The following is a 17,855-nucleotide window of genomic DNA, read 5'->3' as shown; positions in this document are numbered from 1 at the left end:
GTTCTTGTGTCTGCGATGACAAGATAAGTGAGGTTGTCTGAATGTCGGGAAGGAAAGATGAGCACCTGGTGCAGACATGAATGTGTCTGGGCACAGCGACGAGGCAGTCGAGACAGAACCTGAGAGACGATTTCCTGAAAGACGTCTTCTCAATGGCCCCAGTGTTCCAGCCACATTAGATTAAAAACAGCCTCTAGAAATAAGCCTATATTCAATAAATCTAGTCGAAATTGTCGAATGGTCTTCTAATTTTCTTAAAACAAAGGTTGTTTTTACTTTCTAAAAAATGTGTTTTTTGCAGTATGGTAATATGTTTATTACTAGTAAAATTCTCAATATGAAAGCTTGCCATCAAAGCGAGAGAATTTACGTCTTGCTCACCACTGGATTTATCTGAACAATAAAAGGTGAAAAGTACAAATACTCTGCTGCAGGAGGACCTGCTGCTCTACCCGGCATCAGCTTGTGAACAAAACCATTCATCTCGACCCCTGCTGTTCCTTCAGCTCTATCACAAATCAGATGAGACCTCGCTGCAGAGACGGTTTAAAAATATCAGCCGACTTGCAGAAAAATTCCGGAAATCTTTCTAAATTTCACTTCTGAGACGTCGCATTTGCCTTGTGGGGTATTTGAAATGATGTAAGGTGTGTTGTCGGCTAGTTTTCTGAAGCTAGTGTGAGCTGAGGACTTGTGCCAGCTCCTTGCAAACTCCTTGCAAATTTTTCAAAAGCTTAAACGACTGGATGGACTTTCTAAGCCGGCTGTCAACAGAGCAGATGAGACGCAGTGAAAGTGGCAGCGGAAACGAGACAAGTCTTTAAAATCCCTCCGAATGGTCTTCAGAACTACCTGGTGTTACTGCACCTTCACCGAGCGCCCGCTGGGTTTCATTGTTCATCTACTGTTCCAGGCCAGATATAAGCCCTGCTATGAAAAGGTGCTTCCTCCGTGCTGCCAAAGGAGCTGTTGTTCCTGTTTATCAGCTTAGTGCAAATTAACATTTTAATTGAATTGTGATGTTTGAGCCAAACTGTACTTGCTGAGCAACTGGAGCCCCTTCAGAGAAACAGCTTTCAGGTTTGAAGTGGGAGTCCAGTGATGATGACAGGCAGTCAGAGCTGCTCACACTGACTATGCACAACTGTGCCAAGATCGCTCATTCTATGATCACCAGAAAAATGTTTGCTGTGTCAGTGTGCGTGTGCATGTGTGTGTGTTTGTGTGTAGGAATATCACAAAACTACAGCTGGGCTTCAATTTGTGTTTATTTACCCATCAGCTTGTGTGCATTTTAATGAGTCTGAAATGTATGAAATAATATCTGACGCCTGTATTAGCAGGCAGAGCGTGAGCCCGCGTTTGTGCAAAACTGCCTGCATCATCTGTGCGTTCGGATCGCATGCATCTCAGCACTCCATCATGTTAATGGGGATGGATGCGTCCACGCTCCCTCTCTTTGATGGGGCACGTTGGGCAACTGTGCTGATGTGTGAGATTCTGTCTGATGCGTTGTGAGATAAAACAATATGATTCGTCAGCATGTCTATGTTTAGTCGACCTTTTGCATATATTTAGAATATTACTTTAGACAATGTGGGGTTACAGGCTATGGCTCTCGCTTATTTTACAGGACAGGCCGAGTCATGATGAAGGAGACTTTTTGTGTTATATTGATTAAATGTCTGTGATGTGTTTTGGTCAAAATACCGTTTAAATATTGTACAAGCTTCTTCTCAGTTATGTCTTTGTCAATGTCACCTTTTGTGACATTCGGTGACTATTTCATCACCATCCGCCAGCGCTGGTTCAACGGCTGCAAGTTGTCCAGGCTCCGTAGGAGAGAGGTGAGCCAAAAGAGGAGGCTCTCTGTTAATGACTGCGTTTACATGCAGTCAATAACCATTTTAAAACCGGAATATTAGCAATAACCCGAATTTGCACAGCCATGTAAACACCAATAACCCCTTTGAATACCCGAATTTGCTCATATTCCGGTTTTTAAAAACCCGAATATGACCCCTGGATTACTCCTTTTAAAACCCAAATATTCGGTCATGTAAACGCCAAATGGAATATCCCCATTAAAAGGAACAGGAATTTGTTTTCTGCGCATGCTCTGTTCACAAGGAATCTTGGTCTTTTGAGTCCAGGACGTGCTTCTAAACACGGAGAAACGCAAGACCACGCCACACTTTTGGAGTGAGGAGGAGACTAATCACTTCATAAATGTAATGAAGGATATGAACGTTTTTGAATTTGTAGACGGTAGAAAGTACGGGGATAGCGAGATTTACAAGAAGCTGAGCGAAAAGTTGCGCGAAGCAGCATTTATTTTGAATTTGGATACAAGAAGAAGAAGCGGAAATGACGCCAATTGCGTCATCACGTTCTCCGCGCGTCGCTGGTTTGATCCAAATATCCCAAATGATTAATTACCATGTATACAGGATAACCCTGTTTGCTCACGCATGTAAACGGAATATTCCGAATGTTTCAGTAACCGGAATATTAGCAATAACCCAAATTTTGACTGCATGTAAACGTAGTCTATGAGTCTTTTTTCCTACCCCCACTCATAGTCATGAATTGTGGGTAGAGATAGAAGGAACTGAGATTGTGATACAAGTGGCTTAAATTTGTTGCTGTAGATACGCTGAAAAGTGCGAATATACAACTGAGGGGATTCTGGCAATCTGGTCAGGATGCTTCCTGGACGCCTCCCTGGGAAGGTGTTTCGGGCATGTTCAACTGGAGGAAGGCCCAGCGGCAAACCCATGACATGCTGGTGAACTTGCATCTCCAGGCTGGCCTTGGGTAGGAAGGGCGATGTCTGGGCCGTTCTGCTGACACTGCTGCCCCCGCGACCCACACCTGGATAGGAGGATAAAAGATGGACGGAGGGCAACCGCAAGAATTAGTGACGTGTCATGTTTTCTTTGGGAACACTGTAGGGAGGAGGTAGGCAGGAGCTGACTGTTGCTGTTTTGTTTCAAATATCAAAACATGACAGTATCCAGAAATCTCCTACCCTTCATTTAATGTTCTCTATCTCACCATGAACAGTGAATACATTGGAGGAAGCATCAGTCACGTGACCCATACATTTCTGGACATCTCTTTTGAAGTGTCTTTACCGCTGTACTGTGTGCAGCCATGTTACCCAGGAACGTGACGGGAATCAATCAAAGCTTCAGCTGATCCCGTCGAAGTATCTGCAGAGCTGCCAGCAGACGTTTACAGCTCAATATCTCATTTCAGATGTTGTTTCTTTGTCACAATGTAAGAATCTCTGCGATTAGCCAAAGAGGGGTTCATATCATTTCCCCTGGTTTGATACAAAAAAATCCACCTCCCTCAGAGTTTTCACGTATGTGCTACCTCACAAAAAAGACCAAAATGTTTTTTTGAACAGGTGGACATTATAACTTCGGAGTCGATGGAGATTGACTCGCTTTCTCGCTACAGTGGAAGTTAAATATCAGCAGTAACAGAAGTTTGCACCAGACTGCATGGCAATCCATGCAATTAGATCTTTATTTCTTCTTTTTTTTTCTTTCTTTATGGGCAACATGTATGCAAACTACCCACCAGAAGAGCGATTGCTCTCACGGTGGAGCTCCCCTGGCACTATCGCTGAAAGAAAACTATGAAATCATCATTTTTGCAATTCTCTTTTCATCAGCTCTTTGATTGGGAAGCAATATATTTCATCACAGTTCTGGTTATGCACATCTTTATGTCATCTTTTTGTCTTCCCTCTGGCATCATGTTGACTGATTTTATGTTTCAAAGACTGTAAATCTGGGGCAGGACGTGTTATTTTATCGCCTTTGGGCAAAAGTTCCATTTTACGCTTTCAACAATCTGCAAATCAGAAGGTCTGAAAGAAAGCTGCGCTTCTCCCCAGCCCTTGGCTCCGTTGCCAGGCTGTTGAAAAGTTAGCTTGTTGCTGTTTTGTCTTTAATTATTTCGATATTTTCCAGTTTGCACCGATATGACAGATTTAACTTATATGAACAGTTTATCCCTGTCTCACCTAATTAATATGTATGTCACCTTTTTTTTGGGGGGGGGGGGGGGTGCATATGAAACACATGTATGCGCCAGTGCTTATAAAGTGTGAGATGGGCAACCTTTTACAAAGTTATTAAAATGTTAATTCCATTGGTTTTGACGATATCGTCTTGTGAATGAGTCACCTGTGAGTGTCATCTGAAAACTGTACAATGTTACTGGGTAACGACTGGTTCTGCACCAATAAAGAGCAACTGAAAAAGTCAAGAGCGTAAATTGAGCAAGATCCTGCCAGAGCTATTCTCTGAAAGGAGTCATCTGGATTATAATTACATTTGGTGTGACTTTCCTGTCACTGCCCCAGCTGGAGCAAATGCATACTCTGGCCTCTACTTTCCCGCACGGAAATGGATATGAAAATAAAGCTGGTTAATAGATGGTAGCCGTGGCATTAAGTAGATGTTTTTGTGTGACATTGGAAAAGGTAATCTTTCCAACAGTAACGCAGATAAGAGTTAATTAACTGATAATGACACTATTCACTAAGATGAAAGTCAATGAATAGAAATGAAGGCCGATTCAGAAAAAAGGACATTCTTTAGATCTTAAAGAAAAGAGTGTCATTTTTATTTTATTCCCCCTGATAAGGTTTCTCACTGGGATTGCATGAATGCTGGGTAATCTGGCTCACAGCTACCACAACACTGAGTGAAACAAAAGAGCGACTTTCATTGTGTCTGATTCGGTAAAGCTTCTTAGAGAAAATCCCGACACCTGTCGTATCACAGCCCTCCGTAACCTGAAAATGACCTGTTTCATTCATTCCTGTTCCTTTTTTTTTTCGAAATCTCGCTGTTAACAAACAAAGCATGTCAACAGCAACATCACCAGAAATAAACCCCAAACTGCTTTTGAGGAGATAAACATTATGAAAGAGAAAGAAAAAGAATCTGCCTTTTTGTGTGCATCTTTGAGCAACTTTCCAGCTGAGCAGGTTGTAGGCTTTTATCATTTCTATCCTCCTCGCTCACAGATAGCAGAAACAATGCACTTTATTCCATTACACTGTAAATCCAATCTCACGCTTCATGCTCTGTAGAAAAGAAGCAGGAAGAATGAATGAACGAGATGACAGGAAAATGTTGACACGAATCCCACCATCACGGCGACGACACCAGGCACTCGTTGGGCGAGGCTACAGTTAAAAGATTCTGAACAATTATCCAATCAATTAAGCGGTTGATGGGGCTGCATGTAGCTATTATGTTAATACATGTGTTGCTGAAGTGAGAAATGTGTGATTGGCTCAACAAGGCATCAAAGTTGGGATGGTTGCTCATTTTATTGCTGGCTCCAACTATCAGGTCACACTTGGGAAATCAGTGACTTTCCGGAGGGACAGCTTTAAAGTGTACAATTAACCGATAATTCGCATTTTGCTGCTTGTAATGTAGACTGCGCACATAAATTCAGAAATGTTATCACCACTCAGGGCAATAAAGCACACTCTGATCTTAGAAGAGCGAATTAAAACTTCTGAAAATGATTGGCTTGAGAGTAAATGTCACTAGCAATCCTCCATGTTTAGTCTCTAATCCATTTGATGATGTCTGAATTATTAATGGATCCTGGAAAACAAATATTAGTCCTTTAAATCTCTCACAAACAGCTCGCATTCATCATTAATTTACATTTTCCACGATTAAGATGGAACTATACTCCTATAAAAAAGCTTTGATTGAACCTGGAATAGCATTAATTTTGTGGTTTCAGGAAGTAGCTTTCTTTACAAGCGGACATGAGTGTGAAATTTATGAGTTAAACTAAAAGACCAATGGACAAGATTCTTATTGGATGGGATTTGAACTGAGATGTAGGATTTGTAAATAATGCCTCCTTCTCACTTGTTACCAAAAGACAATGTAAAACGTGTGTAGGTGTTTAGAGTTAACGTCATCACATAGAAAGAAGTAGGGAGAGGCTGAATGTCTGTATATTGTTAATGGACTTGAGCTGTATCTCTGTTGGGGAAATGATTAACAGAAAAGTCATCACACTATGTTTGAGATATCATTGTGAGACTGCAATGTTTTTGCTGGTGTATTGTGCTCTCGGTCATGACATCAGGTTGTCATTTTCAGGTTTTCCATGACAGTGAAGAACACTTTGGAAGATTCATTTTGGAACGCCTTAATTAGCAAAAATATTGACATAATTATTTCCTCTTGAACACATCAAATATCCCTCCGTGATGCAGTGGAGCGAGCACTTTCACCGTATTATATGTAACTTCATATATTAGGCATGCATATGAAAGGTGTTTCATGTAACAAGCATGAAAGAAACATTTGGGCCAATTTTTGCTGACATCCATTAATTGTAATGCCTAAACCTAAACATGTCTAACCTTTATCAAGCACTGAGCAAAGTTTTAAAATAATACAGTCGGTAGAACAAGAGATAAACATGTTGTCATGCATGGCAATTGACATATTGGCAAGTCTGTCCCCGTAGTTACCATTGCTAATTGAACTATTGGTAAGTCCCGCCCCATTTAGTTTCTGTTAATTCTCACAATCTGTTCGCATTGTTTACAGTTTTACAATAGAAACCGGCTGTTTGAAAGCTTGTCTTAAAAGTATTTTAGACACATTTTCACAGTGGGAGCAGGAGAAGTCTCAAGTTCTGGTCGTCAGGCTCACAGACGACAACATCCAGGATCAACACTGCTCATGCACCTCTGGGTAGAATTAAATTTATTTATTTTTAATTACTTTAATTTTTAGCAACATGAGTTCAGATAAATTCCACTACTTAACTTCATATCTAGTGCTACACAGCAAAAAGTAGATCTGAAGTTATAGTACTACATAACTTCACACCTACTAGCTATTTAGCATTAGATCTGAAGTTATCTGAAGCTATGATTCTGTTAGCCGCCTAACACTAGATTTAAAGTTATAAGTAGGCGTCTCACTAGTGTCATAGTCTAAAGTGAACTCCCAAATGTTAGGTTATTGTAGTGCAAGCTACTTAACTTAAAGCTAAGGTCTACGATTGTACATATTGTACATTTTTATCAAAATCATTTATAAGGTTGTTATGGCCCAATAGTGTTACCTATGAAATATGATTAGCAAAAAGAACCAAAAGAAAATATTTCTTCTATCTGCTGTAATCCTGCAAAGAAGTCAACCAATAGGCGCCATTCGGCCCGAACGGCGCCTATTGGTCAATCTGCTTGAATGTCAGTGATTGGACAGTCCTCACCCTACTCCCCGCCTCCCAAAGTACGGCAACACAAAGGACATATGAGAGAGTATTTGCCGAAGCGGCGCTTCAGCAAAGGCGCCGCTTGTTTTTGGTCCTGCTGGCTCCCGTACCAGAGGGGGTGTGTCGGAGGCGGGAGCTTCATGTGAGGCAGAGCACAGGGGGGAGGGAGTTTGTGTGGGGAGTATGTGTCTTTTTTTTTTTTTTAAACTCAAGATCGTAGACCCTAGCTTTAACTGAGGCAAAAGCCGTGTTGCAAAATAGCAACCACAAGTAAGTACCTTTAGGTAATGTTAGCAATGTTGCTTGGATTTCTCTCAGAATAAATGTAAACATCCTTGTTGATCTCATGGACATTAATCTGAAGGTTTAGGACCTTCCACTGTTTTCCTATGGACCAGGGGCCTCATTTAAAATGGAGTGCGTAGGATTCATACTAAAAGTGCACGTACGCTCAAAAGCCGAAAATGCCGTGCGCAAAAAAAAATCCGGATCAATAAAACCATGTGCACGCAGACTTCCACGCAGTCCAGCTGGAAGGTTGCGTAGCTGAATCCGCCCCTTTACACGCCCAGAAATGCATATGGATGAGCCTGCTGAGCATGCGCAGTGGCTTTCTGCAGCCTGTTTGGCGCAGATCCATGGTTTGGCGTCAGAATGAATGAGAAGTAGCAGCCACCGTCACACTGACTTTCACGGAGACCTAGATGCTGTAGATGATGTGGAGGACAGGAAAACCACATTATTTGGTGGTCACAGTAAAAGTTAGAATAAGTATATAAATAGTATACAATAAAATAAAGTGAGTGGGTGGCAGCACGCCGTTGCTGCGCTAAACGCCGTGAGTTCCCCGGCGCAACAGGGGGGACATGCCCCCCGTCTTTTCAAAACCATGTTTTTTTTCCCCTTACTTTTTACAGTTTAAAAACTAACGGTAGGATCAGCCTTAAATTGCAAATTATCAAGACACTGTATGAAAGCGATACGAAAACGGCCCCGCAGCCCCGCTTCACCCCCCGCTCCCCCTCCTCCTCCTCTCCCGTCTCTCCTCAGAGCTGCTCAGGGCGGGTTTATGGTTCCGCGTCACCGACGCAGAGCCTACGCCGTAGGTGCGCGTCGCCGCGTACCCTACGCCGTAGGCTCTGCGTCGTTTTAACGCGGGACCCTAATTTAGGCACCATATACAAGCAGCACGTAAAAGTTTCACGCGCGCGTAAAACTCATATATATGAAAAAAAATCTGTGTCCCTTTAGGGAAGAAATGAGGGGCTCCGTGGGGCTCCCTAAACGCAGCCCCTCATTTGTTCTGTCCTAAAGCGGTGGGTGAAGAAGAGGCTGCAGCAGCAGCAGCAGAGTCCTGACTGACAGCTGATCGTGTCCGTCTGTGTGAAGCTGTCACAGCTTCACACAGACGGACACGATCAGCGCTATATTATTTTATTTTATTATTTTAAGCCTGACATATGTTGTGATATGTGATGACATTATTAAGAGTATGACATGAATCTGGCTTCATTTCACCACCTCACAGCCTGCCTCGCCAGTTCCCCGTGTCTTAAGTAAATTCTTACGGGAGGGTCCTAGTTGCCGTAAAGATAAGCAGATTTTTCGGTTAGTTTTTTCTTTTTAGATCCGAGGATTTGCGTAGAAGGTGGCTTCCGCAACTTTCAGGCGCTTTTTCTGCGCAAGCAAGCTTTATAGATGAGGCCCCTGAAAGCTACAGATGTCCATGCTACAGTCCTGTTGCCGCTGATACTCAACAGCCATTGGCTCATCAGTGTTTTAGGGCTGGGTCTTAACTATAGGTCAAGTGTGTGTTTAAACTCCACTGCCACAGCTCGTGGCTTTCAGATATTGATTTTACTGGTTTTTATGACTGCTTTTGTTATGATTTCACAAAATGGCATGAGCCTGTACTCCTAAATATGAATGTTTACATGACATCATAGACTAAAAGAGAAAAAGTTGTGTTGAAGAATACATCAGAAATAGTGCTTTACTCCCTTGCCTTTTTCCACATCCTCCAGTCTGTGAAAATGTTGCAGTGGTACATGGAAATTAAGTAGTATGTAAAGTTTATAGGTCCAACTTGGTAAATTGTTTTTCAGAAAAGTCATGTGGGTCCTCTTTAAGACAAGGAGCAAACACAGTCAGTTGCTTTCAGATTAATTAAATTAGTTTATTGTTGTATATTACAAGCATTATACTGATATATGGTTATAATAAGTTAAAGTTCTCTCTATATGGCCCAAAACAAGGCTGTCTAGCCACCAGCACTCAACCATTACAACCTAATACTTATCTCTTTTTCTCCTTTGAATTTTTGCTTTTAAAGGCTTTCACTCTGCATGAGCCGTCTCCATAGCTTGTCTATACCCTGACTGAAGTGCTCAGACATTTACTTTCATCTTGTCCAAAGGCATGCCTCAAAGATGGGAAAAGGTGAAAGTGACTCCGGGGGCGAGCGAATGTTCAAAGCCAAAGCAAAATAGTTTTTCCTTTTCACTGAATGGCCTAAATTTCCTGAAAACAAGCAGGTGCTTCCATCTTATAAAGCCATTTTGACGGCTCTGTCTCTGCTACAAGAACAGCCAGCCTCTCTGGAGCTTTCTCCCTCCATCAGTAGGCAAAGCAGCTTTTAAGACAACTTCAGAGAAAAGGCTGTCTGAGCACTCTCTCCCAGGTATCAACTCAGCATACAGTTATGTCTTCTTTGATAAATGGAATAATAAACATGAGCCTCTGCCTCCCCCACAAAGCCTGGACCGACTCTGACTTCCAACCTCCAGCTCGAGAGCCGGCAATTGAAATTAATTAACTTGTCCAGCGTGGGACAAAAACAATTACCGAAGCACCTATTCGCCTGTCAACAAAGCTTGTTTCTCACGAGAAGCATGAGTTGCATGTTCAAATCCTTTGCAGCTGATCACTGTATGACAGGAACGAAGATGATGGATGTCTGTGATTGTAATGAAGCCCTCTTTCTAATGAGGCCTCCTGCCATATTACAGACTCATTTTACATATTAATAAATAAATACATTAAAAAAACAGGAAGGGTTTTACTGATGATAGTATCACAGACTTTGATAATAATCAGTTAAGCTTTGGTTGCTTTTGTAAGCCTTGGTGGTTGTTTTATTCACTGTAATGAGGCAATTCATGAAAATCTTTGTTTGCTGATGGATTCAAAAATCAACTCTATAATAGGCAAAGACATTGTTTTTCTACATTTACAGAGCGCATCCAAAGCCGTTTAATTTCTCCACTCTCTGTTTTCCCGTTAGATCGGCAAACTGTGAAAAGCCCTTGGGATTTTTCCCTTTTTCTTTCTTTTCATTTCTTTTTCTTTTTTTTTGACTTTCAGACATAAATCAAAGGTTTTCCAAATCTCTGGAGATACAAATCCAACGTAGCGAGAAGACCAATCTTGGTCTTCTGTGCTCACCTGCTTAGAGAGCATCACGGTTCACACAAACCGCAACCTCCCGGTGCGTGCTGGCCGGTAACAGGGTGCAGCCGTGTTTTATCTGCACGTGTGAAACAGACAAAAACAAAAGGCACGAGGCATATTGGGACAAGCCTGAAAAGGTGAGCATGTCCGTGAACATGTTGCGTTCAAAGCCGAACACGCAATGTGAATGATTTCCTTGCCCTCGGTTTGTGAGGACACAGCGGATGTCTGCACCCGGGAGAGCAGACATTGCAGTGTGCTGAGAGGTCAGCGCAGTCACCCTGAAACTCAAGATGGCATTGAAAGAAACAAATAGCTTCTGCCGAGCCGGAAATTGGAGGATTTATTTCAGCTCCCTAAGAGTCTTGGTGGACAATTACTCTAGTCCCCTGTGACCAAGAAGGGAAGAGTACAGTTTATTCATCTGCTTAATCTAACACAGTGTCCTGTTGACGTAAAGCTCCATCAAGAATTAAGTGGAAAAGGTACAGAAGTGACTGTGACTGGGTGGGTCGAGCTCTGCAGGTAAGGCTATATTTCAAGCTGACAGCATTGTCATGAACTCAGATATATATATATATTACAGCTGTCACAAGAGGACTCGTGTCCACAAGACTGTACAATTCAAGCTTTAAAAAAAATGAAACCAGAAGTTTTAAATTATGTCATGGTCTTTTTTTAAGCCAAAGTCTGCATTGACAAGATTACAATGCGCAGGGGATGGTGGTAGTTTTCCCCCGCTGTGGCGTCTCTGGATTATGTGCACCTTGAGTACTTAAATAAGTGGCTTTATCTTTCTATCCATTTAGCCATGGGTAGCTTTTAACAGTTCGGTCTCCACTTAAATTGCTTTTAGCTGCTCAAAATTACTGACTGGGAATAAAATATCTTCCTAAAACACGGAGGAAAATCAGCAGACTGCACTCTTTACTGCAAATGGCGAACATCATCCCAGCAGTCCCGTACATAATTGTACTCCACAGCCTCAGCCCTCTCCATTTTTGACATTAATTAATCTGAAGCAATCTCCAAACTGCCCATGGGGCCAAGACCTCACGCCTCCAAACCTTCAGTTCCCATGATTGAATTTTGCAGAGTTCATTTTTTTTCTCCATCCCTTAACTTTGCCTCTTTGCTAATGGTCATCATGATAAAAAGGAAAACACACACACACACACAAAACAAGAGGAAAACTTTCTCCATCAGCCATATTTCTTTTGCTATCCATCACGGGTAGAAGAGGGGAGGACAAAGACAAATACGAGCAGCCAGAATCTACGCAGAATGTGAGAAAGATGACCCCCCCCAGACTCTGGGACTACATTTCATTATCTCATTCAGTCCATTCATTCACTATGTTGGATGGGTCCTGCCCTAAAAACAGTCTCTCTTACCTCCACACAACATCGTAGCAAACTAATGAGGACTGCACAGACCAAGAACTCAATAAAAACCTGAAAGTGAGAGCAAGAGGTATAAAGTCCAGTGAGTGTAGTCCTCTACTTCCAGGTCTGTCAACTTATTTTATTTGCTTAAACAAGACTAAGGGTGCACACTTCAAAACTGGGAAAATAGCTGTAATTCATTTGCAGATCAAAAAGTCAAATCTAGCTGAGGATGGATCAACGCTACAGCATCGTTTGCCCGCATTCAAATCAGCCAGACAAAGAAGAAACAGATCTACCCTCTTTGAATCACAATTTGCAAGCAAAGCTTGAATAAAATACAAACATTGCCCAGGTAATATGCATAAACTTTGCTTGACACTGCGAGATAAGAAGCAACACATCAACTTCGAACAAATGGGCAGCAGTATTACTGGATAGTGTTTAATGATCAAGGGTGTTTTTTACTGAAGCCTGGCATAAAACCTGGTTGCTAATTTGCCGTGACTGTTCAGACCAAGGCTTAGTGGTTAGCACTGTTGCCTCACAGCAAGAAGGTTCCCGGTTCAACTCCCTTGCCCGGCGGGAGTCTTTCTGTGTGGAGTTTGCATGTTCTCCCCGTGCTTGTGTGGGTTCCCTCCGGGTGCTCCGGCTTCTTCCCACAATCCAAAAACATGCATGTTAGGTTAATTGATGATTATAAATTTCCTGTAGATGTGGGTGAGTGTACATGGTTGTCTGTTTATACATGTGACCTTGTGAGGGACTGGTGACCTGTCTGAGTTGTACCTCTAAAGGCTGAGTTATGGTCCTGCGTCAAAACGACACCATGCCTACGCTGACGCGTACCTCCCAAAAATTGTAACTACGCGTCGAGGCGACGCAGACCAAACGCAGACGGAGAGGGCTGTGATTGGTTCGCTTGGTAGCAACGCATTTCCGGTTTCCGGTTTGAAGCAGTCATGAACTTTCAGCGCTCTTTTCTTCGTGTATGTGTGATTTTTTATTTATTTATTTTTTTTGCACAATAGTTGTCCTTATCTCTTTGATTCACTGTGACCGGAAAAGTCGGATAAACCATTCAGGAAAAGATCACGACTTAGCGGTCGCGGGGGGTACTGCACCGTGGAGAAATGGAGTGACGGAGAAGTCCGAAGGGTTCACAACGGCGTCACGGTGACGGCATAGGCACGGCGTCGTTTTGACGCAGGTAGACAACAGGTCCTGGAAGATTCCCAGAAGCAGATGTAGTGATTCATAAAAGAAATGAATGAGTTTCCCGGCAATAATGTGTTATTTAGACGCTGCATCGTCTGTGTCCTGCTGTGCCCCCATTCGCTACCATTATATGGAGAAGCGGCTCGCACAAAACTCCTAATATCTTCCGAAGGACTCCAAATGACACCAAACTTTTCTGGGTGAGTATACGACCATAAAAAATGCCAGAAATAAGGTCCAGGTTGTAAAAAACTGAACTTTCCCTTTAACTCTCGCCTGAAATGAGCTGGGTTAGGCTCCAGCAGACCCCCGTGACCTTGTACAGGATTAAACGGGTATAGATAATGGATGGATCTTCAGATCAAGGGGCAACAAGCCACTTTCCATTGCGGACACCAGTTAACTAGGGAAAGTTACAGATCATCAAATGACCACTAAGGGTCGAATCCAAAAGTGAGTCAAACACCGATGACCATGTTAAAAAGTCCAAAGCAAAGTTTTACAAAGTTAAACAAAGTTTTGCTCTCTAGAGCTATGTTACACCACCATGACAACTGCACTGGGGGGAAGTTTTATGCCTCATCAGGAAATAATGAGACAAAGACACAAATTTGTGCATAATTAGGGGTGGGCTGTTGGAGTGACAGCTGCATTGCAGTATATGATGTCAAACTGCTGGCTCCGACTTTAGCTACGAGGCACTTTGGGTGAACTTGACTTCTGAGCTGGGATTAAAGACCTAACGGAGCATGATTATCTGTATTGTAAAGACAATGTGGCTTGCTGTGCTGTTGAATGATCAGACTGCTGCAACAGGCTAAGTGATTAACTGGGCTGCTACACACATACATATATACATATACATATATATATATATATATATATATATATATATATATATATATATATATATATACTATGCATGATTAGGGCTGCTGGTTTTGTTGAGTATCGGTCCCCTGCCGCTTGGGAATTCCCTGAAAGTTAAATCATCATTGTCAGTCCTTCCTCCCCTGGAGCACAGCAGGGGAAGCAGACTTCATGGAGTCCTGGCACTACAAGGACCTGGATGCTGCTGCTGCAGGGCACGGTAAGGCTGAGTAAGCCTGAGAAATTGTACAGCTTTGGCCCTGCTGCAGCGTGGGATGGCTCATTGAGTCTGCAGGTATGGAGCTAGAAGTGAGGAATGACTGCAGTCTTTCACAGCTGGCTGGCTCCTCGCTCTCACCCTTGCTATCTTTTCATAATCATGTACCCTCCTTTCCCCCCCCTGCGTATTCTAAACCCCAGTTCCTCCGCTCCTAAGTGACCAAAACACCCCCCCTGTCCTATTTAACTCCCCTGAACTCTCACCTCACCTTCAGCCAGAGAAAGTCAAACGTGGACTCATTCGCATACAATCATGCATGTGTGCAAGCATTTATCAACCTCAAAATGGGAAAATATTACATTAATGTGTCAGTTGGAATGAGTATTTTGCAAGTCCCTCTGGCTGGCAGGTTGACTGGCTGTGTTTGCAAGGTGTGAGCTGACCAGGGACTTGATATGGCAGAGAGAAAGCATGACAGATGGCCTGTTTGACAAAGGGAATATGGGGTCTTGGCTACAGTCAAGTGAGGTTTGGCACCAAAGTGTTGAGCTTGGCCTGCTTCCATCCCTGTTTACAGAAACTCATTACATACACATAATCCATTACAAGTACACATGCTCACATGAAGTAAACACAAGAACAAATGAACAGAAAAGCCTGGCACTGCTCTAAAAATTTTATTTGTCTTTTATGGTATGCCTGTTTTGCATACAAATACAAGCTGTCTTCTTTATCGCGACTGTAAAAACAATATCTACTCATGGCACTTTACTCCAAAGACGGCAGGTTCGCTCTGATGAGATCTTGCATGTTCAGGTGAAATGTGGGAGGCTCCTTCTAAACCAAAATTTTGTCTGGTTGCCTAGCAACTTCAAACCAGGAATGGCGGGCAATGAAGGTAGCAACACAAACACCAGGGAAACCTGAATGGTAGCATGGCATTGAGCGTGGTGATTCTGTCTGTGTCAGACTGTGTCAGATGTGTTAAAATACTTAGAATCAGCCATCACCGAGTCTGATGGGTTATTTTAACTGATTAAATGTGCTCATCGTGTGAAGTTCAGGCAACTGAGGTCTCACTCTGAAATGCAGCTGGAGTTCTGTGGACTTGGCCGGCAGGGAGTGAAATATCTATTCTTAAAGGAGAGCAAACCATGCAGGGTAGAAGAGAGCAAAATTCCTGATGCAAGGAGAGAAAGCTGTGGTGGTTGCAGCATTTGCAATGGAAAAAAGTATATTTTCTCCAGTGTAGAGTCAGTTAATCGTGTCACCGTACAACTTATTCCATCTTTTTATTCCTACATTATCTGCTTCTGGCCAACCTTCAACCAGTTTTTTTTTTTTTTTTTTTTACATGCAGAAAATCTGTTCCCTTTGCACCCCCTTGTATCGCAAGAGAAGGAGATAGGTTACCCACGGGTTTCCCAGAGTTGCACACAGGCCACTTGTAATGTAAATCTCAGTTTTACTTCCCCCATGTGGGTAGCAACATTTTTATGAAAATTACCTGATTTGAATTTTGATGTGGGTACGCATGAGCAGCGGCATTCACAGAGGCACAACGCTGTTCAACGTAGAGGCGTATTAACAAGCAGTTGTTGACTCTACTGCACGTCTCTCAAAGAGACAGACAACCACTGTCTGTCAGAGCCCTAAAGCTGCGCGCCACACTTTGGGCTTTGGGAGCTTGATAGCAAAGCATTCATTTCGCAGCATTCATTCACCAGGGGATAAAAAGGTAATTGAACTGGGGATGTTACTGTTAGAATACAGAAAGGGTTAGAAACACAGCAGTAACTCTCTGTCTTGCTCTTTCCTTGTCCCTCTGTTGGAGACGCATCAAAAACAGTAAATATTCCCATCCGTTTAAATTAGTGGATGTATGGCTTTTGGCTGTGTCGAGATGCTGCAGACACGTTTTGCAGAATATTGGACAGATGGGTTCCTTTTGACTGTCCAGTGGTTGCAGTTAAACATGAAAGACTTTAAAGATCTTTTTCATTGAGCATGCCTTCTGCAGGTGGAAATAAGGAAAATCGGTTTGGACCCAATGTTGTCTAAACGAAGTATCAGATATTGGGCCAGATCCATGAAGCTGATCTATTCTGTATAGCATTTGGAAGAAAAAGTCTGTGAGCCCTTGGATATAACAGCTTTCGCATAAAAATTAGCCGATCTTCATCAAAGTCACAGTAATAGACAAACACAATGTGTTTACGCTGCCAAGGCGCAATTATATTTTCTCATGTGTTTATTGAATATTTTTCCTCCAACAGCATGACTATTGCAGTGTTACAGGAGACAGGAGAGTGAGACAGGAGGAATTATAATTGTTTGTGTGCTGTCAGCTTAAGCACATTATCTTTTTCTGTTGTTGTGACTTAGATGAAGATCCGATCACACTGAAGTTTTAGAAAGAAAAAAAAACTTTTGCGAGGGACATATCAGGACTCAAAGCAATAATAAGTGGTAGCAGAATATGTGTTTGCAGCGAAATGGAAATGAATTGTCACACTTTGGGCAAAAGTATTACATAAAAACGAATGTAGTGGGTTGTTGCTCACAATTAAAATACGATAGAAAGTAAAGAGGATGTGAGCCATTTGTATATACTTGAATTTCTGCCAGAAAGGAAGATTCCACAGTTAAACAAGTCTTTAACCAGAGTTAAATTAATCTCTATTATTAAATGGCAAACAGAGTAAATGTTACTTAGGTGCCAAAATGTCATGAATCGAGCTGTTTTTTAGAGAGAACAGAATATGTTTTTGCAGTAGAACGGTAATTACGGCCCGAGCACCTTCAGTGCGAAGGCCCTATTGTATCTGTAGGAATTTTTTTCTTTCTTTCTTTCTTTCTTTCTTTCTTTCTTTCTTTCTTTCTTTCTTTCTTTTTTTTCTTTCTTTCTTTCTTTCTTTCTTTCTTTCTTTCTTTCTTTCTTTCTTTCTTTCTTTCTTTCTTTCTTTCTTTCTTTCTTTCTTTCTTTCTTTCTTTCTTTCTTTTTTCTTCTGACGAAAGGAGGGCCTTTTTGCCCCCCTAAACGTGCCCAAAAAGTCACCAAATTTTGCACGCAAACCAGGCCTGGCGAAAAATTTGATATTTTATGGTTTGCATTAATGTGCGGGGCAAAATGGCTCAACAGCGCCCCCCGGAAAACTTTGTGCCTCAAGCCCCACAATACGGTTTGACGTACATGCACGAAAATCGGTACACACCTGTATCATGTTGCAACTTAAAGAAAAGTCTCTCGGCGTCATGGCCGAAACCGAACAGGAAGTCAGCCATTTTGAATTAATTGTGTAATTTTGGCGCAATTTATGCCATTCCTACGGCAATTAATACTGCCCGAACCGTAACGTGCACCCAGGTGTGTTATACATCAAAATGTACGTCTTCATCTTGCAACTACGCGCATTACTTTT

The sequence above is a fragment of the Cololabis saira genome, chromosome 22, assembly GCF_033807715.1.
Source record: "Cololabis saira isolate AMF1-May2022 chromosome 22, fColSai1.1, whole genome shotgun sequence".
NCBI lineage: Eukaryota > Metazoa > Chordata > Actinopteri > Beloniformes > Belonidae > Cololabis > Cololabis saira.
Note: the sequence above shows the minus strand (reverse complement) of the source record.